The sequence below is a fragment of the Toxorhynchites rutilus genome, chromosome 1 (genome assembly GCF_029784135.1).
Source record: "Toxorhynchites rutilus septentrionalis strain SRP chromosome 1, ASM2978413v1, whole genome shotgun sequence".
Lineage (NCBI taxonomy): Eukaryota > Metazoa > Arthropoda > Insecta > Diptera > Culicidae > Toxorhynchites > Toxorhynchites rutilus.
In genome coordinates, this window is record NC_073744.1 from 141294545 (window position 1) to 141319260 (window position 24716).

At 38.4% G+C, this 24716-nt stretch overlaps 1 protein-coding gene across 9 annotated transcripts in view; it reads right to left on the reverse strand.

The window, feature by feature from the left end:
• The window catches only part of LOC129773549 (transmembrane protein 47), a 125193-nt gene that overhangs the window by 26002 nt on the left and 74475 nt on the right, over positions 1–24716 (reverse strand). For 3 of the 9 annotated variants that reach the window (XM_055777571.1, XM_055777388.1, XM_055777475.1), the window contains exon 3: positions 21589–22001. The exons of 5 other annotated variants lie outside the window; for them this stretch is intronic. The gene's annotated coding sequence lies outside the window, so the exon portion shown is untranslated. The remainder of the gene's footprint in view (positions 1–21588; positions 22002–24716) is intronic. One more of the 9 variants, XM_055777433.1, reaches the window with a different exon arrangement.

Here is a 24716-nt window from a genome sequence, read left to right on the forward strand (position 1 = left end):
AGTCGTCTGACACGCGTACTCTGTGCGCACTTCCCTCCTCGTTTCCCAAAGGGATCGAGGGATACTTAAGCCATGTGCACACATACACAGCCAGAAACAAAGGACACCGAGCACACGCAGGGGAAAAATCCAGACAAGTGTTTGGGGAGACGCGACAGGGAAATCTTGTTTTCCATGAAATTTCGCCACTTTTCCGGTTGGTGTCGTAAGCGTCTGGATTCACGGCGGTACCGATAAAAGCGGGCCGCCGGAACCGAAGCTTTTGGGGTGCAAATGGCGGAAAAGGCCATAATTTTATTTATCAGTGCACATTTTCTATTATGGCGCTTGTTTCCTTCGGCACAGCAACAGTGCCAATGACGGGTGCTTGTATGTTCAGCGCTAGACGGTTGTTTTCCAGAGCGGAACGCGAAAATTTTGACTACCCGAGCATAATTGGATTGCGATTCGTTTCAAATTCATTTTGTTGTCGCAAGTAAAAGCTCACTCACCGTTTAGTATCCATGTTAACAATTGGGTGAAATTGAATCAACGAAGCCCGTAATCATCGGCAGCGAGGTACCGAAATCGAATTATCACTGTTGTTAACATCCCTTCCGAAGGCGGCTAAGGAATCATGGCTGTGGAAGCCGGGAGGAAAGTGTGTGTGTGCGAATGTGTCTGTTTGCCAATCCCGGTTCCATTCTTCCGTGTCCATGAGCACTGTTCACATCCATGGCTGGTGTATTTGTGTCGGTATTCAGGGTGTCGGCAGAAATGTGCTGCCAAAGGATGGTGTGTGAGGTGAAAACTACCGAAGAGACCGATTACGAAACGGCTGGCAATGCTACTCTATCTGCGGGAGAATTATTCCCAATAATCAAATTAGGCATACCCCGGCCTGATTGCTGGAAGAGAAGGCGAAGGCATCATGACCGGGATTCTTAGGTCCAAAGAAAGTCAGATGTCGGAAATTTCATCTGCTTCAGTTGAATGGGTTCACTTTAATTTCGTTCAGTTGTGATTCTTTCAATTTGGCACAAATCGACTTTGTACGCTTGGTGAGGCGAAATTGCTTCGAATAAAAAATGATATCCTTCTCATTTTTTGCTGCCTCAATTTTTATGGAGGCGAGTGGTGTTTTTCGCTTTCGACCTCCATAAACAGAATTTGTATTCTGAAATATTATTTTTAACTTGAGCCTGAGCTAGGTAGACTGCACGCTTCATAATTGCTCTCCGTGATTGATCTGAATCAGAGACAATTCGCAAAAAAACATCTTGAATTGCGTTTGGGAGTAGCAATGGATTGTTGTAGTATTAGTGACGAATTTTACAATTTTTAATTTTTGGCTCTGGGATCACTATCGCACACCGGAGATTTTCCGAGTTTATTTGGAACTAGCTGACCCGGCAAACTGCGTCCCGCCCAACATTTGTTTTAGTTATCAATACCTTCAAACATTCATGTTTTCTTACTATGATCATGTTCATGGGTCCAATCGCAGAACTGTTCATTGATTGATCTTCTAATCAACCCCGTTGAATTTACATTTTACTATAAAATTCCTAGTATTTCTAACAAAACTCATCATTATAATATCAGATTATTTTCAGACACAATTCTCGTTCAAGATTTTACAACCACTTACAAATAAGATGTTTTTCCGTTACATGGAATGAATGTTTTATACAGAAACAGCCCTAAATCGGACAATTCCTTCCTCGAGCTGCTCTTATCAACACATTCGGCGATACTCTTTTATTGGTATAGTTAGAAGAAGATATAGGAGAGCGTTTCATCACATTAAAATCCATTTCCAGCTTCGAACAACGATCAATTTCGCTACCGCAAACATCAAATGGACTAACGGCACTTGTCACTATGTGATTGTAGAACATATGGGAATTTAATTTTCCGAATTTTCACTTTTTCCTTCAGAGTTTTCCGAAAATTTTCGATTGTCATGTTTGGTTGGATATTTTTGGTTGAAATATGTGTAATATTTTTATGGGACCCCTTCTCCATTCCAGAAGAGGGAGGATGTATTTTTTGTATGGCAGCCCCCCCTTAGAGAGGTAGGAGGAGTGTTGAATCACTTTAGAAATGTTTCATGCCCCCAAAATCTCCATATGCCTAATTTGGTTCCATTTGCTTGAGAAGTTCTCGAGTTATGCAGAAATTTGTGTTTCATTTTTATGGCAGTAATTTGTATTTCATTTGTATGGCATACCCCCCCCCCCTAAGAGAGGGGGGAGGAGTATCTAACCACCGTAAAAACATTTATTGCACCCCAAAACCTCCACATGCCAAATGTGGTTTCATTTGCTTGACTAATTCTCGAGTAATGCAGAAATTTGTGTCTTATTTGTATGGCAGCCCCCCTTAGAGAGGGGGGTGGAGAGTCTAACCAATTATTGCACCCTGAAACCTCCCCAGGCCAAATTTCGTTTCGTTTACTTAATTAGTTCTCAAGTAAAACAAAAATTTGTGTTCCATTTGCATGGCAGTCCCCCCCCCCTTATTTGTCTTTCATTTGTATGGCAGACACCCCCCCCCCACCTAAGAGAGAGGGAGGAGTATCTAACCACCGTAAAAACATTTATTGCACCCTAAAACCTCCACATGCCAAATGTGGTTTCATTTGCTTGATTATTTCTCGAGTAATGCAGAAATTTGTGTTTCATTTGTATGGCAACCCCTCCCTTAGAGAGGGGGTGGAGAGACTAACTACCATAGAAACATATATTGCACCCTATAACCTCAATATGCCTAATTTGGTTCCATTTGCTTGATTAATTCGCGAGTAATGCAGAAATTTGTGTTTCATTTGTATGGCAGTCCCCCCTTAGAGAGGAGGGTGGAGAGTCTAACCACTATAGAATCAATTATTGCACCCTGAAACCTCCCCAGGCCAAATTTCGTTTCATTTACTTAATTAGTTCTCGAGTAAACCAAAAATTTGTGTTCCATTTGCATGGCAGCAACTTAGTAACCAAACGGGCGCACCTTTTCCATAGATCTGCATTAAGATCGTCAAGTAGTTTGATAGGTTGGGCAATGAGAGCTAATTTTGCAGCAATCTTGACTTGCGAATCATATCCTCTAAGCCGGAGTTTACCTGAAACCAAGGTCGTAAATGGCTAAGAGATAAGCTTGAATGTTTTTATTATCATATCCAGTTAAAATCATGCATTGGGTGCACGTAAAGAACTGATGAGACGTTGTCGAACGGAAACCGCGCTATAAGAGTACCGCGTTATAGGAGGGTTGACTGTATTGTATAGATAGAAACCTAGGTCCTAGATAGGTCCTACTGGAATTTTATGGAAATTAAATGAAATCTGGTTGATAAAGTTCATTGGATTTGCTATTGAATTAGTTAGCAAAAAATGGGGTTTGTCCACAAAATCTTTGAATTTTTTTTTATTTTTTCCCAACTCGCTAGCTGTTGCGAGACTCAGGTTGACTAGAGTGATTCCAATATTTATATGGTGGTCCCAGTAGAAAAAATAATCTTACATGTGAAATTATTCATACTATGAATACATTACACATAATTATAATTATTATAATATATTTATAATTTGAAAAAAAACAGGAAGTGGGTTATATCTGTGGTATAACCGCAAGGGTGACGTAGGACTATCGTTGATTCAGTTAATTTGTTTTTAGTTGCATCTGAATCAATTCTGAATGAATGAATAAATGAATATTTGGGGGACTTCGAAAACGAGAGCGTTACGTTGAAGACACAATATTCAGCAAAAAAAGCAATCACACGAAAGTTGTATAATGCATAAGGCGCTCATACGGTATGACGGTATGAGGCATGATGTCGACGCCAACCTCTCTCAGTTTCTATTCTGTTTTCGCATTTTCGCATGACATTGTCATGATAAATGGTTTGCTTGTGCATAATACATTGCTTGTATTGTGATATGATTTGTATTCCATTTCCAATAGACAAAATATCTGTTGCATCAAATCAGTCTACATAATTTTTGCGTTCGTTCATCCTTTCTCAGAACACCCATTTCTCTTTTGAGAAATTGTTGAGTAACATCCCGAAAGACGTGGTCTTACGTTGATCGCACTTGATTGAGAAATCACAAAACCAAATGTATTTGGTTGCAGTGTTATATGGATAGAAAACATTAAAATAAACTCTTTCGCTTGAATGTTTCTTTTTCAATTCCCAGAGAAACTGGCAGATTATTTTTCAACAACGATAACGTCTTTCCAGATTCTCCTCGATACTCGAAGCCCACCAGTGGTTAATGCTAACTCGATAACCACCTGTTCATTGCACTTGATTGAAAAATCACAAAACCAAATGTATTTGGTCGCAGTGTTATATGGTTAGAAAACATAAAAATAAACTCTTTCGCTTGAATGTTTTTATTTCAATTCCCAGGGGAACTGGCAGATTAATATTCAGCAACGATGACATCTTTCCGAAATCTTCTTGACGCTGGATGGCAACCAAACGCTCGTTCTGATGGATCGGCTTCTCTGCGCTTTCTCACGGTTCCAAACAAACTGAATGCGTTTCAGGTCAGGTCAGGTCAGGTAATAAGCGCATCAGCGCTTTCATAATGAACGAAGTCAGCTTCACCAGAACAGCGACAACATGCTCCAATCGCTGTTCAATTATAACTGAGTGGATTTCCGAGCGGCGCTCGCTTATATACCGATTGTTGATTTCAATAGCCTGTTTTGAAAGCAATTTTAAGGCAATTGAAACAAGTTTTTGGATGAAAAAGCAACAAGTATATAACGCGTAGACATTTTATCTTTCGAATGAAGTGTTTATCATACCATTTCGGTCAGTTGTTTAAGAGCTATTAACGCTCAAAATCTCGGTCTCCGGCGTAACGCTTTCGTTTTTGAAACTTTGATTTTACACCCCGGTATAGAAATGAAAGACGTAGTCCTACGTCAAAATGGATGGGTTATATCCATCATATAACCGCAAGGTTAACGTGGGATTACCTTAGCTTAGCAATCATTTGTTTGTATTGATTGAATTTTTGATTGAAGGAAACAATCTACGTATTCAATTGAATTCAATATATTTGCTTTGTGAGTGAAATGATCGTGCCATGTAAGATAAATTCGAGCATTATGATAGATTATGTTCTTCGTTACAAGTAAATTTAATGACAGTCTTTTTACGTTTGGTATGATGCTTAGGACCAAATTTGTGAACGGAAGTATTATCAAACGATTATTTTTTTTTACATTTCCCTCTAAAGTTTGCATCTGTCAAGTGTAGGTACTTCTCGAAATGCGAATTTGCTTGATTTGACGAACTTCAGGCACTCAGTTTCGATTTTGACATGTACGTCGAACGCATATTGTTATGGTATGCGTAGAAATTCGTGAGCAGAGGATAGGAAGGCATATCCTTCAATGCAATCTTGAATAACCGAGCCAAAGCGTTGTGTTCGTACCCGCTTTTGTAATCCGTGTTTGGAAAACACTTTTCGGAGTACTCGCAGTTTGCACTTATTTGCAAAGCCGATTTCCCCAGACACCTTGGTTTAGAAGTCTGTATTAGGTAAACACATTTCATTCGGAACAAAAATACCCCCGACCTGCATGAGTTTGCCGATTTCCTCAGACACCTTGGTTCTAAAGTCTGTATTGGGGAAACACATTTGAGCCGGAGCAAAACGCCCTCGACTTACATGTATTTAAAATGCCAATTTCCCCAGGCTCTTTGGATTTAAAGTCTGTGTTAGGGAACACATTTCAGTCAGAACTAAAATACCCCCGACTTTCATGAATTGGCAATGCCAATTTCCCCACGCTCCATGGATTAGAAGTCTGTGTTAGGGAAACACATTTCAATCGGAAAAAAATACCCCCAAATTTCATGTATTTGCAACGCCGATATCTCTGACGCTGCTTGATTTTGAAGTCTGTGTTAGGGAACACATTTCGGTGGGAACAAAAGCTCCCCCTACTTTCATGTGTTTGAAATGCTGATTTCTCCAACGCCGCTTGGTTTTGAAGTCTGTGTTAGGGAATACGTTTCGGTGAGAACAAAAGTCCCCTTACTTTCATGTATTTGCAATGCCGATTTCCCCAAGGCATTTAGATAACGCTTAACATTTTACAGTTATCGTTTGTCTAATGAAAAATAACATTTTAGCAATTGCGATAGAAGCGTAGAAATATTTCCTATCAATTGATGCAAACATCTTTCCGACCCAGTAAGAAATAAGCAAGCAAGGTTATAAGAAAATTTTCAATTCAGTAGAAAACTCTTTCGAGTACCGAGAATACACCAATGCCAGAAAGGTCGAGTGCGTTTAAAATTTTCCAAAGTCCGACTGTTTGCTTAAAGCTATCTATCAAAAACTTTGTTCCCAAATGTCAAGCTCGTTATACAGAGAGTTTGTTTTATTTCAACCCCCCTTCGGTTTTACCAACGATGGGGGGAATGAATTTACACAGCTCACATCAAATTTCATATTAGGCTACCAACAAGGCAAGCTAAAAGGCTAACAGCTGAGTGATATAACTGAATATAACTTGTCCTGAAAATGTGATCGCAGTTGAAAGGTTCAGATGCTGCTTCACAGAGATAGGAAGCAATCCGGGGATGATACAGAAACAACAATCCTTTATCCTGCTATCATTTTGGTTCAATCCTGAAGAATGTGTTTATGCTTTTATAATTCGTTGGTGAAATATGTTCTTACCTTACGGTAACAACTTTGAGAATATGTTGTTCAATCTGAACAAGTTTTAAGATCGATTTTCTCACAACTGTTGAACGAGCCACGAATTTCTCATTAGCTAGCCTATTAACACGAGTATCTAAAAAAACGAGACAGCACACACACACTAAACATATTCCTTTATGGTCACAACACTCATTAATCGTTCTGCCAGGGTCACCCGCAGCTCACGAAGCACACAAGCAAGCATGAAATGATGATAATTATTCATGTTTTTGGCCCCGGTTGGAGGCGTTAATATATGCATACACACGGCAGCAGCAGCAGAACAACGGACACACAGCAAATGACGGGCAGCTTTTCATGATGACCGCGGCAATGCCTGGCAATATCATTATCATATGTTTCGTGACACCTGTGTCATCCTCTAACACAAACATCATCATCAGCACATCAGCGCACCGGGAAAATAATTGCTGGAAATCCATACGTTTCTCCGAGGGTCGCAATGGATCAGGAGGAAGGGAAGCAGCATGGATTGTGCTGCTCGATTAGAAGTGATGTGCTACTGCGATGCTTCCATTCCGTGGAGACTCGTGATCATTAGGGATGATTACAGACATGCGATGAAATTACACACTCATCTGTTTTAAACCAATGAGTACACCTCCTCCACTCGGAAAAAATGTTATAAATGACGAATTTCATGCCAACTCGTCGTAGGAGTTGGCAGCACCATCTCAGATAGCAGTGAAACGTTGTGGGTGTAAAGACATGGGTCATTTAAGTAACTCTGCACACTTGAAATATTCGAAAAAGAATTAGACTACTTTTTGGAAAAAGCCAAATTTTTTTTTTCTTAATTTTTTACAAAAAATTATAACTTAAAAACTATGATACTTACAAAATTCTTGTTAAAGCATGAAGTGTAGGAAATTGTTTAAATTTTTACAAAAAAATACCACAATTTTTTTGGAAAAAAATTTTGCTGACAATTTTTTGTTATTTAAAAAATTAAAATTCATTTTTCTCGAAAACGTATTTCTTTTAAATTCCCAAAATTATATATATGAATAGCCCTTACAATTTCCAACAAGCCGTCCACACATCGGAAGAAGGGCACTTTTACAGGGAAAAAGTTTTTCGAACAACAACTTTTTATTACTTTCTTTGAAAAAATACAACTTATCTAAGTTTTGTTTAAAGTCAAGATAGCGATATAAAGTATTCGACAAAGTTTTAGATCTTGTTAAAATATAAACTTTTGTCGAAGATATCTACTTTCTATCTTTTATAGTTTTTGGAATATAAGTCATTTTTGTATGAAGACTCCTGAAAAAAATAATGTTTTGCTCGTAACATTTTTGTGTGTAAAATCTCACGTTTGACATGTTTGTTTCTAAATAGAGAAAAGTTAGCAGAGTATTTAAAATGCGATAATTTATACTTAAAAATGTAACGAATTGAACATTAATAGTATTTTTTCAAAGAAAAACAAGAAAAAGTTGTTGTTCGAAAAACTTTTTCTATGTAAATGTGCCCATCGTCCGCTGTGTGAAAAACTTGTTGAAAATTTTAAGGGCTATTTGTATCTATTTTTTTCAGAATTATAAAAGCTTATGTTTTCGAGAGAAATGAATTTGAATTTTCAAAATATTTTTTTTTTCAATTAAATTTTTTTCCAAAAAATTCTTTGGTTATTTTGAATGAAAACCAAAATAATTTCCTACACTTCATTCTTTGACTAAAATTGTGTATGTCTGATAGATTTTTTTGCAGGTTTCTTTTTATATTTTGAGTTTTTTCACCTTTTTTTTTCGAAAATCTTAATTTAAAAACTATAAGATCTACAAAAAAATTAGTCAGAGAATAAAGTAGGAAATTGCTTAGGTTTTCATTAAAAATTATCAAAGAATTTTTTGGAAAAAAATTAAAATTAACTTTTTCCGAGAAAATATGCTTTTAAAATTTTGAAAAAAATAGATATAAATATCCCTTAAAATTTCCAACAAGTTTTCCATACATCGGACGTTGGGCACATTTATATGGAAAAAGTTTTTAGAGCATCAACTTTTTCATATTTTTCTTTGAAAAAATGCTATTAATGTTAAATTCGTTACATTTTTATGTATAAATTATCGCAATTTGTATGATCTGCAAACTTTACTCTATTTAGAAACATGTCAAGAACTATACAAAATAGAAAGTTGATGTCTTTGACAAAAGTTTATATTTTAACAAGATCTAAAACATTGTCGAATACATTATATCGCTATCTTGACTTTAAACAAAATTTGGATAAGTTGTATTTTTTTCAAAGAAAACATGAAAAAGTTGTTGTTCGAAAAACTTTTTCCCTGTAAAAGTGCCTTCCGATGTATGGACAACTTGTTGGAAATTTTAACGGCTATTCATATACATATTTTTCGGAATTAAAAAAAATATACGTTTTTGAGAAAAATGTATTTTAATTTTCAAAATAACTTTTTTGTCAGAGATATTTTTTTCCAAAAAATGTTTGATATCTTTTTGTGAAAATTTAAACAATTTCCTGCGTTTCATCCTTTGACATGAATTTTGTAGGTATCATAGTTTTTAAGCTATAAATTTTTGTAAAAAATTAAGAAAAAAAATTGGATTTTTCCAAAATGTAGTCTAATTATTTTTCGAATATTTCAAGTATGCAAAGTTGCTTGAATGACCCATGTCTTCAGAACCACAACGTTTCACTGCTATCTGAAATGGTGCTGCCAACGGCCAGTCGAGTTGGAATGAAATTCGTCAAATAGGAAAACTCATGACGTCTTACGTTGGAGTTTTTGACGTCGGACTATGTACACCATTTAGTAGGGGTGTCAAATTAGAAAACATATCGAAGACGAACGTTTTTACGGTATAGTTTCAACGTTAATAATTAATTTGAATGAGTCCGATATTTCATGATTTGCACACCTATAGAATCGCAAATATTCTAAAATTTAAAACAATTTCCAAACCCGTGAAAGGTTCTAATTGCTTAAAATTGGAAGCACTTCAATTTTACCATAAATTTGTCCAAAGTATTTTTGAGCTTTCCTACCCTTACCCATACCCATAGCGAGCAACGAATGAAGTGGCAAGGCACAATTTTCGTTCCCAAGTCAACTGATCAGCAACCAGTTTCACATCCATCGCTGCGATACCAGGCGAACATCATGTATAGCTGTTTTCTTTAATGAATAAATAACTGTAACTGAAAAGTTTAAAGCCTCTTCAATAATTTAATACTATCTACCTAAGATGCGACGAGAACGAACACTTAGCTAAAGATTATAGTAAACCACCGAGATTTCTGCTCTGTACAACAGAAGACAACAGAAGAAGAAAATGGTCACGTTAGAAACCCAAGAAATTCGGTCTTCAAGAAGGTTGACGAAGAAATTGAAGTAATCCAAATCAATCTCTACCAATGCGACACGATATAACAATTGCTCTGGCAAAACATAGTGGAAACGAACTGTGGCCTAGCAATCATAGCCGAGCCCTATTGGGTGCTCTCTAAAAGCGAACATGAACTTTCAAAGTTGTAGTTTGGGCTGCGGAAGGCAAGATTCACAGTAGATGCTATTGACCCTGAAAGGTGCGGCCATCGATTCTGTGCAGTTGCCGTAAGACGGAAGAAACGCATAAATTTGTGCCAGCTGGGAAGTCATTGTAGTACAAAATTAAGGTACTGGACTACCTGAGCGTATCCCTGAAGAGCTACTTCGAAAACACTTTGGAAGGGGTTTAAAAGTTGAAAAAAAGTGGAAACTGTGGAAAGAACTTTTTTTTGAATATTGCCTCAACAAAACGAAGATAAACAGGCTGGGGAACATTTTTATGAAAAGTATATTGACTACGAAAAATTTTTGGTTTCTTTTCACGGGGAGCAATCTGGGGGATAAGAATAAACGAGAATATAAATTTGAAATATTGAAACGACTGGCACAAAGTACGCACAGGTTGAAAGAAGTGTCAGGAAGAACGGAGAAGAACTTGGCACGGAGAAAACAAAGAGCGCATGCGTTCTGGTTGTTAAGTTAACGTAATTCGACTTTGCACCTGCACAACTAAGTCCTGGTGACCTAAGTTAGCTGTAGTCGTTTGTGCTATCAAATTGGAAAGCGGTGCTTTGTAACTGGACATTCACGGCACTTTTTCTTAAAGGGTGTGTCACATCAAATTGCATCACGGAAAAAAATGCTGTAGAAATTTAATTTTTAGGAATTATATCTTCAGCTTTCGCTTATAATCAGATAAGAGTGTATGGATCACGTTGGCCATGCTTCACTGTCAATTTTTCGTAAATTTGGAAAAATGTCGTCGAACGAAAAAAAACGTCGTGAATTAATTCTGCACACTCATTTCGAGAAGGCGGAGTTGTCACATCGGGACATCGGTAAGATGCTGGGAATCGTCCAATCCACGGTTAGCAGAGTACTAAAACGATACATCGAGAACCTAACCATCGACCGGAAGGTGGAGAACGGCAAAAATGCATGCTCCGTCAGTGAAAAAGATCACAAGCGCGTAGTTAAGCAGTTTAGACGTGATCCGAGAAGTTCGGTCCGGGATGTCGCCAATAAGCTGAATTTGTCAAGTTCATTCGTCCAGCGGAGGGCCTGCGTACATACAAGGTTCAGAAGGCTCCTAACCGCGACGAAAGGCAAAACATGGTGGGGAAGACGCGAGCCCGGAAGCTGTACACCAAAATGCTGACGAAGCCGCATTGCCTGGTAATGGACGACGAAACCTACGTCAAAGCGGACTTTCGTCAGCTGCCGGGCCTGTTGTTCTTCTCCGCAGAGGACAAATTCAGCGTTCCGGAGAAGATTCGCAAGCAGAAACTATCCAAGTTTGCCAAAAAGTACATGGTGTGGCAAGCGATCTGCTCTTGCGGAAGGCGGAGCGTCCCCTTCGTGATGACCGGCACGGTAAACGGGCAGGTTTACCTTAAGGAGTGCCTACAGAAGCTTCGCCCAATAGAGAAATATTGGGCGATTATGAAGCAGGCCCTCCGGAAGAACCCAAAAGTTGTCAAATCGGAGGCGGACTTCAAGAGAAAATGGATTTCTGTTAAAAAAAAACTACAACCTGACGTTGTACAGAACCTTATGGACGGGGTAAAGAGGAAGGTGCGAGCATACGGGCTTGGGCTCGAAGTATGAATAAAAATAAAATGCCAAAAGTAGTTTAATAGTTTTTATTTTACTGTCTAAAATTTCAAAAGGATCGGTCTACTGGGCGAATTTCTACAGCGTTTTTTCCGTGATGCAATTTGATGTGACACACCCTATACTTAAATATTGGTAATATTGGTTTGAAAATCGACAAATCACCCAAGGTGGGAGTAAAGGAAATCGGGGCTTTCGAAAAAAAAATAATTTTGATGCCAAATGTCTTAAAATTACATGAAATGTCGAGATCTAGTGTCATCTCGAAAAATTTTTTTGTGGAAAATCGGCACTCTGGGACTTTTTTTTCGGAATACGAAACGAAAAGTATGGTTTCGGGTGCCAATAAAAATAGTTATCTCGATTTTTCATTCGATTCATTCGGTACTTACACGAAAATATACCCTATGCAAATTATTAGCTCATTCGGACTTCATTTACTGTTGACACAAACGTTAAAATTTGAGTTTATTTTGAAAAACCAAGTCCCAGAGTGCCGATTTTTGACAATTTTTTTTGGAGATGACACTAGATTTCGACGTTTCATGCAATTTTAAGACATTTGGCATCGATTTTTTTTTTGAAAACCCCTTGGGTGATTTTTCGAATTTCAAAAAACTCAAACTTTGACCGCTTTGCGCCACTCTCCCTTAAGTCCGATTGAGCTGATATTTGGCATAGGTTATTTTTTCGAGGTGGTTAACATTTTGTATAGGGTAACTTTTTGAATTTTAGGGTCGATTTTTTCCCATGCATTCATTGGCACCCTACTGTACATAATTCTGAGGAGTTACTTCCAGTATCGGATTCTGGTTTACAATACAGACAGGGGACAGAATGTGAAGAATATCCCGGCGGGAGTTCCACAAGTTTTCATCTCCCATACAACGCTTTGGAACACAGCGTAGTGAGACGTATCAACGCTGAAGCTACCCAAAGATGTGGAAACCGAGGACTTCGTGGAAGACATCGTAACTGTGGTTATCGGTGAGACGCCTCAGGTAGTGAAAACAATACAATAGACATAATCGGCGGGATGATCTCTATCGGTATCACTCTGTCGGGAGACAGTGAGTGCCACAAGTGGAGGGATACCAAAGGTTTTCAAAAATTGACGAGAATGGAGAGGTTGAACAAAGGTTGAACAGCTTGAGAGAACGCTGAACGCATAAAAATGAGTGAATGAGTGAATGAGTGAGTAAGTGAGTCATTCACTCATTTACTCAATCATTCACTTATTCATTCATTCATTTATTCATTCACTCACTATCTTTCATTTATTGTCATCAAATTTGACTAGAATCATAATCTGATTCTTGGAAATTTTCATTCTCCTTCGTTTGAACTAGTGGTATATTCAGGTATTTGTTACATCCGAGTAAATGTGTTTCGATCAAAAGTGTGATTTTTTAGATTCTGAACAAGCAAATGGGTTATAATTTCATGAAAAATTATATTCACATATCCAAAATCAACTGAGAATCTGTTTGAATTGCACGTTTCATCATATGTCAAAGGAAGCGTTAGTTTACTCTGAGACATGAACAGTAGGGTGCCAATGAATGTATGGGAAAAAATCGACCCTAAAATTTCAAAAAGTTACCCTATACAAAATGTTCACCGCCTCGAAAAAACACCCAATCGGACTTAAGGGAGAGTGGCACAAAGCGGTCAAAGTTTGAGTTTTTTGAAAATCGAAAAATCACCCAATGGGGAGTGAAGGAAATCGGGGTTTTCGAATTTTTTTTTTGATGCCAAATGTCTTAAAATGGCATAAAACGTTGAGATCTAGTCATCTCGGAATCTTTTTTTTTTGGGTCAAAAATCGGCACTCTGGGACTTTTGGCATTTTGACATTTTTTTTATTTTTTTTATCCAAAATATATATTTTTATTAAGGCTCATATGGCGTCAGCCTAACGGGGCCGGGAGTTCAATATTTCGACAATGTTTGCTTACAACTAAAGGGTGTGTCACATCAAATTGCATCACGGATAAAACGCTGTAGAAATTTTATTTTTAGGAATTATATCTTCAGCTTTCGCTTATAATCAGATAAGAGTGTATAGCTCACGTTAGCCATGCTTCACTGTCAATTTTTCGTAAAATTGGAAAAATGTCGTCGAACGAAAAAGAGCGTCGTGAATTAATCCTGTACACTCATTTCGAGAATCCGGAGTTGTCACATCGGGACATCGGTAAGATGCTGGGAATCGTCCAATCCACGGTCAGCAGAGTACTAAAACGATACTTCGAGAACCTAACCATCGACCGGAAGGTGAAGAACGGCAAAAATGGATGCTCCGTCAGTGAAAAAGATCACAAGCGCGTAGTTAAGCAGTTTAGACGTGATCCGAGAAGTTCGGTCCGGGATGTCGCCAATAAGCTGAATTTGTCAAGTTCATTCGTCCAGCGGACCAAGCAGCGGGAGGGCCTGCGTACATACAAGGTTCAGAAGGCTCCTAACCGCGACGAAAGGCAAAACATGGTGGGGAAGACGCGAGCCCGGAAGCTGTACACCGAAATGCTGACGAAGCCGCATTGCCTGGTAATGGACGACGAAACCTACGTCAAAGCGGACTTTCGTCAGCTGCCGGGCCTGTTGTTCTTCTCCGCAGAGGACAAATTCAGCGTTCCGGAGGAGATTCGCAAGCAGGAACTATCCAAGTTTGCCAAAAAGTACATGGTGTGGCAACCGATCTGCTCTTGCGGAAAGCGGAGCGCCCCCTTCGTGATGACCGGCACGGTAAACGGGCTTCGAAATATGCCTCAGTGCCACTCTGGAGTGCCTACAGAAGCGCTTACTATCACTATTGAAGCAGCATGAGGGCCCGACCATCTTCTGGCCGGATCTCGCTTCGTGCCACTATTCAAAGGACGTGTTGGAGTGGTACGAAGCCAACGGGGTCACCTTCGTGCCAAAGGAAATGAACCCGCCCAACGCGCCGGAGCTTCGCCCAATAGAGAAATATTGGGCGATTATGAAGCAGGCCCTCCGGAAGAACCCAAAAGTTGTCAAATCGGAGGCGGACTTCAAGAGAAAATGGATTTCTGTTCAAAAAAAACTACAACCTGACGTTGTACAGAACCTTATGGACGGGGTAAAGAGGAAGGTGCGAGCATACGGGCTTGGGCTCGAAGTATGAATAAAAATAAAATGCCAAAAGTTGTTTAATAGTTTTTATTTTACTGTCCAAAATTTTCAAAAGGATCGGTCTACTGGGCGAATTTCTACAGCGTTTTTTCCGTGATGCATTTTGATGTGACACACCCTTTATGTTAGTAATATGTAACCGATTACTCGCGGTTGGTTCGAGGTTAGTATTACAAGTGTTCTCATAATTGGTATGTTGCAGCATACATTATGTTGGTATGTTGCAGCATACAGTACATTTGGCATAATTTTTTTTAAAACCCCGATTTCAAAAAACTCAAGTTTTAACGTCTGCGACACCAGTAAATGAAGTCCGAAGGAGCTAATATTTTGCATAGGGTATATTCTTAAAATTGCATGAAACGTCGAGATCTAGTGTCATCTCAAAATTTTTTTTCGAGATGACACTGTGTCTCGAAGTTTTGTGCCGTTTTAAGACATTTGGAATCAAAAATTTTTTTTCGAAAACCCCGATTTCGTTTTTCGATTTTCAAAAAACTCAAACTTTGACCGCTTTGCGCCACTCTTCCTTAAGTCCGATTGAGCTGATATTTTGCGTAGGGTGTTTTTTCGAGGTGGTGAACATTTCTATGGGGTAACTTTTTGAAATTCGAGATGACCATTTTCATTGGCACCCTAATGAACAGTCTAACCCAACTAGGTGGTAAACTGTGTAATAAATTGCGATACGCTCTAACGACGGTCGGTATCGGCATATCATTTGCTACCGTCTCTCTAGAGCTATGTATTGGGGCTATTTTTCGTTCGTTCCGCCAATCAATAACTCACCTAGGCATTTGTTTTGGCAAAATCCGAGCCAACCTAGCGCATCGTCGATGTCCCGTCGAACAAAACGAACACTGGCGGCGCACCTTGAAAAACGGATGGATGTGTCTTAATTTACAACTCAGTTGTTACCACCCCACCCTATAAATATCCAGGAGCTGATATCGGGATTCGACTTTATTTTGCCCATAAATCACCCACTGGACGACGACGACGACCACCACCACCACCACCATTAGCAGAATCATTCCTTATCTCTCAGTCGATCTTTACGACGCAGCAGCAGCACCAGCACCCGTTACGGAACGGGTCGGAAGCAAAAAGGAGGCCATCACCGGCGTTCGCTCTTGGAATGGCCACCAGGTGATTCAATTTGGCGCCGGATGAAGGGGAGTCAGGTCTAGGAGAGAAGATCAATTATTCGTGCCGTGAGAAACGCTCGCCGCCCAACTTCAAACAATCGCAATTTCACGTTTGTCAATCAGGATTTGACCTTGCGATTGGCCCGCTTTTTATTTTGTGTTTACGCTGAAGAGCCTTGTCTAAATACTTGAAATTGGTGGGAATTTTTTTCATCGGCCAATATAACAGATTGTGCCCTATGTATTTAGTAGATAAAGCTATTTCAAGCATAAATGTCGTGGGAGTTTTCTACTTTTTACCTTTTCGAGAACAGGAGATACGAAAACATTCCCCAGCGCCTCGGAGGGTTTCAAGTGAAACGAGCAATTGTTACGAAGCGGAAAGATACACTCTCGGCCGTGTGTCCTCCTCCCACACGTAAATCGGATATTGAATTAGTTATGGTGCCGTGAAGAATGGCTCTATCAGTGGCCTTTTACCTGATAATGGTGCTCTTATGTTACACTCAACTCTCGTGGTGCTTTCCGGTTCGCCAGGAATCAGCGATGCTTGCCGAGGGAGATGCCAGATTTTTTTTTGTTTCCGTGTAAATGTGTAGACTTTTTCGCGATTATAGCTTTAAATTGCTTGAAATGAGATTATTGTACTTTTTTTATTAATAATAATACACTCTGTCCAACTTCTGCTGATTTGTGTCATTGCAAACAAACAATGCTTCAATTTATATTCTAGGTTGTAGGTATTGGTGACTAACAGGTGTTAAATAAAAAATGAGAATTTTTTCAATCACATATAAATTTTTTTTCATCGATTTCAGTATTTTTTATTAATAACATAATGTATTTTCTTCAAAAAAATGTCAGTGAATGTTTGAGTAAGGGCCGTGGTGTGCTGTTCGACGCAACTTTGTCGCGATGCTCTCACAAGAACCTTGTACGGCACTTACGTCCTTTATCCGGATACAATTCCGGATTCTTGTAGTCAGTTGCTCCGTGTCCTTGGCCCTCTAATTGTTTTTATACACTAGGGCACTGAGTGAGCCAAAGAAATCCTCTATTGGGCGGCACTGGGGCAAGTTTGTTGGGTTACGATCATTCGGCACGAACGGTATCTTTTTCTCCTCAAGATACGCCAGCGTCTTCTTGGCGTAATGGGAAGACGCCTTGTCCGGCCAGAAGACGTACTTCCCATCCGCGTGATGCTCGTTCACGAACGGCAGCAGGATTTTATCGAGGCACTCTTCTCGATAGATTTGTTGGTTGATTGCCAGACCGCTCGGCTTAAACCAAGGCTTTGAAATGCCTCGGTCGGAAATGGCGATGTACAACATAACCTTTTTTTCCAAACTTGTGCTGGAACTTGTATTTCACTTCAGGCGGTGTGGATGACTTGTCGCTGGAGTAGTAATTATCATTTCCTGGAATATGCGTTTTGGACAGCGGAAAATAGCTTTCGTCGTCCAGAACGAAAGACGTCCCGCGGTATTTTTTGGTCATTCACCGACACTGTGATTTAACCGTCTCAATCTGCACCTCCGTGTACTCCGGCGACCTCGTCTTCTTCCTGCAGACGATTCCTTCCATCTTGAGGGTCCAAAGGATCAATACGTGGGAGCAGCCATATTTCCGACCGGCGTCACGCAGGCTGGTTGCGTCCTTGTTGTCAAACAGCTTTTTTAACGATGTCTTCCTCTGCTTCGTCATTATCGTCACCGGACGACCACTTCCGACCTTCCGCTCTACGTTCAGGGAACTCAGGATACGATATACCGTACTGACAGGTACATTTTCTTCCTTAAAATGTGCCACCGTGAATTTTTTTCCTTGCAGGAAATGCGTTTCGTAGAACCGTACAACGTTCTTGTGAGAGCATCGCGACAAAGTTGCGTCGAACAGCAGACCACGGCCCTTACTCAAACATTCACTGACATTTTTTTGAAGAAAATACATTATGTTATTAATAAAAAATACTGAAATCGATGAAAAAAATTTTTTTTTCATATGTCATTGAAAAAATTCTCATTTTTTATTTAACACCCGTTACCATACAATGCATGATTTTCATATGTATGTGTGCCAGCGCTGAGTGTTGACGAATATTTTTGTATTTTTCAAGTGTCAAGTTTGTATAAGACTAGTAACATTTTCCGTTGTTTTAGTTGTTTCGATCAATAAATATGGAAAATGCCGAAGGGAAAAGTGCTCACGGAGAGAAAAGAAAAACAAATCGATGCATTTAACCAAGAAAATGGTGGTATCAGAGAAGTTTCTCGTCGGTTTGGACGATTCCATCAAGTAGTGCTTAATTATTGGGCGAATCATCAAGGATACGGTAAGAAGGAGAGAGCTCCATGTAAATCGAAGCTCTCTGACCGAAATAAGCGGGAAATAGTTAGAACAGCTTCGAACACCTCAAAATCGCTTATGCAAATAAAGCAATATTTGAATTTAAATATTTCTTGGGTGACAATTCGTCATGTTTTGGTAAAACGTCCTCACATAAAGAGGACTTAAAAGTTTAAAGCTTCTAATCTTACACCATCTCACATCGGAAGACGTCTGAGTTTTGTCTTAGCTCACATGAACCGACAGTGGGGCATGGTATGTTATTACAAAGAAAGTTTCCAAAAGAATACATTTTGCTATATTCCATAACGAAAAGTTCTTCAATGTAAAGATTATCTTCACTGACAAAAAAAGATCAATTTGGGTGATCCGGATGGTTTCAACGGGTCCTGGCGTGATTTACGGAAGGAGGAATAGTATTTTTAACCAGTAATTTTGGCGGAGGCTCGTGCATGGTTTGGGCGAGATTCTGTGCAACCGGAAAGCTCAACATAGATTTCACATCATTCAAGGATTACATACATGTTCTGGAATTCTCTCACCTACCGTTTTAGTGTGAATATCGTCACAAAAAACTCACATCCCAGTAAAACAATGCTACTATTCTCTGGCAATGAAACTAAGTAATGGATTGAGGACGAAAAATTTTTTTTTTGGACTTGCCGTCTCGCTTTCCAGACCTGTTTAAAATCTTCCCTTGATCCCCTTGTACGCAGAATCTAAACTGGGGGAAAACGGTATACCACGATTGAAGAGCTCAAGGTCGCAATTTCGGAAACATGGTAAAATATCGTTCAGCAGAATTTGGTAAATAGTATGGCAACACGAATTTTCCAGGTTATTAGCCGAAATGGCACAGTTGCCCATTATTGACATGTAAATCAGCCGATCGTTTTGAATTTTTCATTGATAATACTTATGAATTTTGAAATGGTCTTACAGAAGCTGGACAGCTGAAATTATCATATTTAAACACAATAAGTAACAAAAAACTCTTTTGAACGAAGTCGACGTTAAATATACTTTATTCAAAGCATTCTACAATGTATGAATGTATCTTGTTGAAATTTTAACTGTTTGTGTTGGAACGAAATATAATCAGGGTGATCTTATAGAAGTTAGACAGAGTGTACTAGAATTGTGAAGAAGCGTAATGAAGATTTGCAGCCCTTCAAACTGGTTAAAAATAGTTAGATTGCAACGAATTTTGTTCAAATTGGACAAGAAGCTCTACAAAATTTTAGTTGAAAGTTTGATCAAACTTGGCCTAGTTTATGTCAAAAGTGACTGTGTCACGTTTACCCAATTTTCGGGTAAATTCGGAATTTGAGCAAACGTATGCCGTCCTAACCAATGGATCGTCTCCTATGCTTCAAATTAACCGGGTAATCAGTGAAGCACAGGTTTGCTCACGATAGGCCACTTCCGACGGCGGGTCGGCGGCCGTCTCGGATTGCGTCACCTCAGCGGCTTCTTATCCTTGTTAGATGGGGACTTCATCCCCATAATATTGGCCTCAGCATTTCATTACGACAAAATAAATTTATAATAATAATTGTACCGCGGCGGCGTTCATACATAAGTGCCATTTTTTTTCTCACCAAAATTCTTAGGAAAAGGAAAGGAGAAAGGAAAGAATACGGTATGTAAATTGTGCCTACACTAATTTCTTTATTCGGGTAAACTTTGCATTCTGGTAAACGTTTCATTCGGGTATTTGTTGCATTCGGGTACATGTGAAACAACCGTTAAAAGTGATTTTAAAATTGCAAAAAACCATTTCAACCATGCTGAATTGTGACTTTAAGGGCCTGGCCGGGTAAGGGAGTAAAAAGTGCCCCCAAACCAAATCACCAGCTGTATGGCAAATATTGTATAGAATATTAAATAAGAAAATTTGACGGTGCATTTTCCACCATAGATTATATGGTGTACCATATGAGGACTCAAATACATGGTACTACTGTCAAAATGTTTTATAGTACCCTATACAATATTTTCCATACAGCTGGTGATTTGGTTTGGGGGCACTTTTTACTCCCTTACCCAGCCAGACCCTTTGGAAATATACAAAATAATTTTTTTTTGTATCACACAACACATAAAAAAAATACACATATCTAGAAAAGCCGTAGGAACACATTTAAATGGGAATTAGAGTGGTACTGAATCTATAAATTTAAAAAAAAAAATTTGAAAATTTCAATATTTTTTTAGTACTTCAATTTTTGATAAAAAAAAATTTTGGTAGTTTTTCTTGATACACCGTAGTAAGATGCACATACAGTATGTTTTTCAATTTTTATCTCGAAGCTTATGAGGATGGCGTGAAATAAACGAAAAAGCACGTTTTCCACTATAGATCCTACCACATAGGGGTTAAAAAAACCACCAAAATTCCTTACTTATATCATATACAATAATTGCCATACAGCTGGTGGTTTGGTTTGGGGGCACTTTTTACTCCCTTACCCGGCCAGGCCCTTCGATTTATTTTGTATTGGAACAAAAAAGTATAATGTTCTATTCCTGACTGGCTGAAATTACACTGCAATTCTATTAAATTTTACATAACTGGAAGAATTTAAATCAGATTAGTTAAGTTAGTTAAGTCGGAACTTGATCGCTTAGTTTTTGCACCGATTATTCTATTTATTCAAACGTCGATTTCATGTTAGGTTTCATCTTGACTAAAATTCTTTTATGTTTGATAGAAATATTGTTCAAATGTTGTTGTAATTTGTCTGAAACAGTAAGAAAATTCAAATGGACTCAAATATTTCCAATCTGGCATCACTGCATGGAAAGGAATCTGCACAACAATTTATAATTACATGAATATTCCGAAGTGTACGACCTGAAACAAGGTCATTAGGTCGTTGGAACGGTGGAACATCTAAGGCATAAATTGCATGAACAAAAAATATAAATAACCGAACAAGTGCCAAACACAACCTGACAACCTGCTCCTGGCACATATTTGCGCCGATAGCAGAGCGCAAATATTGGATCAGTGGATGACGTCGAGTCGTGTCGTATCGATAAGAGTGAATTCTTCGGCTAGCCGCAACTTACCTGCTCTTGCCTAGTCTACGAACGGTTGCTTCGTAGATCGATTTGCTGCAGGACCTGCCGTTCCCGATCCCGGGTCAAATGTGGTGTTATCAGTCTTCTTTATTCTTCCTCTCGAGTAAACACACGTTGTTAGCCTACCCTCCTCCGTCTATCGCTGTTCCGCTGGTCACTCTAGTTGCTGATAGCTCACGAAGCTGCTGACCAATTATGCACGGAATCGAACCGGATTCCGCCCACACTCACACACACGCGGGCACACAGGGCACACAAAACTGTCCAAACCAAAATCGTATCACTTGCCTGCCTCTCTCTCTCACTGCGAACCCCGGTTGCAGCGTCTTATCGCTATTTGTCTGCTATTTGTTGTGCTGTTTGTTCTTCATTGGACTTAAATCTGCATAGCGGAACTTCTGCTGGAAATATAGGGCGGGCACATAACACATAAGCACCCACACACACATACATATAATGCAATGTACAAGTTGTTGATTTAATGGAATGTTTACACTATTGATCAGTTTGTTTTCCTATTCATTTGGCACGATGGGCCGATTCGCGGAATATTTCGGGCAAAAGCTATTTGCGAATAAATTGGCCAAATGAATTTTGTTTGTTTTTGTTTTCCGGTGACATTTCATCTTCGTAGTGGAGCACATCATAATTTGGAATGGGCTAAGTCGCCGTGATTTCGTTCCATCAAATGTGACAGATCAAGGCGTGTTATTTGGTATAGAAGGAAAGGTGCATGGTTGACGTAAGCGCCAACAGTGTTTTTCCTACTGAATTGAAATAATAAAGATAATAAAGCCCCTCCTGGTCACATTCAACCGTTTAAATTTATTGAATAGAGACATATTAGTTTATATAAGTTGATCCCAGTCATGATTATTCAGCTTAAAACAGGAAAAAATGGTGTTATTACGTCTCCTATGCAATCATGGGCAGCATAGTAGGCATTTGTTGTCAGGATTTTTTTCGTCTATATCATGGCGTCACCAAGCGAGCGGCGAACCGATTCTGGACGATCGCGGTAGTTTTGTTCTTTATCGCAAATTATGAGACCCGTATTTTTTAATTTTTTTGTTAGGGTAATTATTTCCATTTTAGGGTGGTCAAAAAACCCATTTTTAGCATTTTTTTCCAAAAATGACATTTTTCAAAAATTCATAACTTTTGATCTACTAGACCGATTTAGATGATCGACATATCAAATTAAAGCCAATCACCTTTTTTGAAAAATAATATACCTGCAGAAAATCTGAATTCTGCTCTCGTTATAGTGTCGGGACCAAAGGCGCTATAGTTTTTTTTTTCTGGAAAGCTGAGTATTTTTCACACAACATATCTCGAAACCAGGGAAGCTTTTTTTTTTCGTTTTTGAGTTATGATTTTTCAAAGTTAGTCGATGGTCCAAAAAATCATTTTATTCCATTTTTTTCACTACAAAAATAACTTTTGATCTACTAGACCGATTCAGATGATCGACATATCAAATTAAAGCCAATGAGCTTGTCTTGTTTGAAAAAATATTACACTCTGAATAAAAATGGATTTTGTTTTCGTAATTGTTGATTATATTTGTTTTTTTAGCCTACATCGTTTCGGGACCAAGGGCGCCATATTTTTTTATATTTTTTCCTCAAAGCTGAGGTTTTTCCACATAATATATCCGAATACCAAAGAGGTGTTATTTTTCGTTTCTAAGTTATGATTTTTCAAAGTTAACATGTTTTCAGTTCTCGTTCAACATTTCTATGCGACTAGACTGGATGTATGTGATTATAATCCAATAATTTGGCAAATGTGCTATTTTTTCAAAAAAAGCTAGTTAGTAGGCTTTAATTTGATATGTCGATCATCTGAATCGGTCCAGTAGTTCAAAAGTAATAAATTTTTGAAGAAAGTCGTTCTTGGGAAAAAAGGGGAAAATGATTTTTTGAACCATCGGGTAACTTTGAAAAATCATAACTCAAAAACGAAAAAAAAAGCCTCCCTGGTTTCGAGATATGTGAAAAATCCTCAGCTTTCCAGAAAAAATATAAAAAACTATAGCGCCTTTGGTCCCGAGACTATGAAAACAATAAAAAACGAATACAATCAATAATAACGAGAGCAGAATTCGAATTTTCCGCAGATTTTTTCCAAGAACCAGGTGATTGGCTTTAATTTGATGTGTCGATCACCTGAATCGGTCTAGTAGATCAAAAGCTATGAATTTTTGAAAAAGTCATTTTTGGCAAAAATGTTAAAAATGGGTTTTTTTGGACCACCCTAAACTAAAATGGAAATGGTCACCCTAACAAAAAAAATAAAAAAACACGGGTCTCATAATTTGTGATAAAGAACAAAATTACCCCTTCTGGCGATAATTTGAGAACCACTATATCGGTTTGGCATAGAATGACTGTATAGATAGAGGTAAACATAGTTCGACAATGTTGTAGCTCCAATTATTTGATACATCTTTGTAGAACAAAGTTTTTCTCTCTCTTGAAATAACCGATATAGCGCCTTTTTTCCAAGCTACGTTAGGGTCACCATGAAAAAACTGTTTTTTGCTCTAAATTTAAAATTGTACATGCAAACTGTCTTCGAAAGACGTTTAGAGCTTACTAATACAAACATTTTTTGATGCAGAACTTGTCAATGTCTCAACTTGACTCAAAGTTATTGATATTTTTTCCCAAAAACATGCTCTTTTCATTTGTTTGTCATTCTTTCTGGGGCAAACGTAAACAAAATTTATTGGCGGCATTTGAAAGAGCATATTTCACTCTACATGACGTGTGATTTTCAAAATTATGTTATTTTTTCTGTTTGAGTAAATTGAAATTGGAATCGTGAGTTTTTGGTTGAAAAACCATCAATAACATTGAGTAGGATTAAGCTATAGACATGTTCTGCATCGAAAAATGGTATCGATAAGCTCTAGAAGTCGTACGAAGACAGTTTTGATGTAGAATTTGAAATATATAAGTTAAAGTAGAAAAAAACACGTTTTTTCATGGTCACCCTAATGCAACTTAGAAAAAAAGCATTAAATCAATTATTTTAAAACATAGAAAAAAGCTTTGTTCTACAAAGTTGTTTAAAATAACTGGGGCTACAACATTGTTGAACTATGTTTA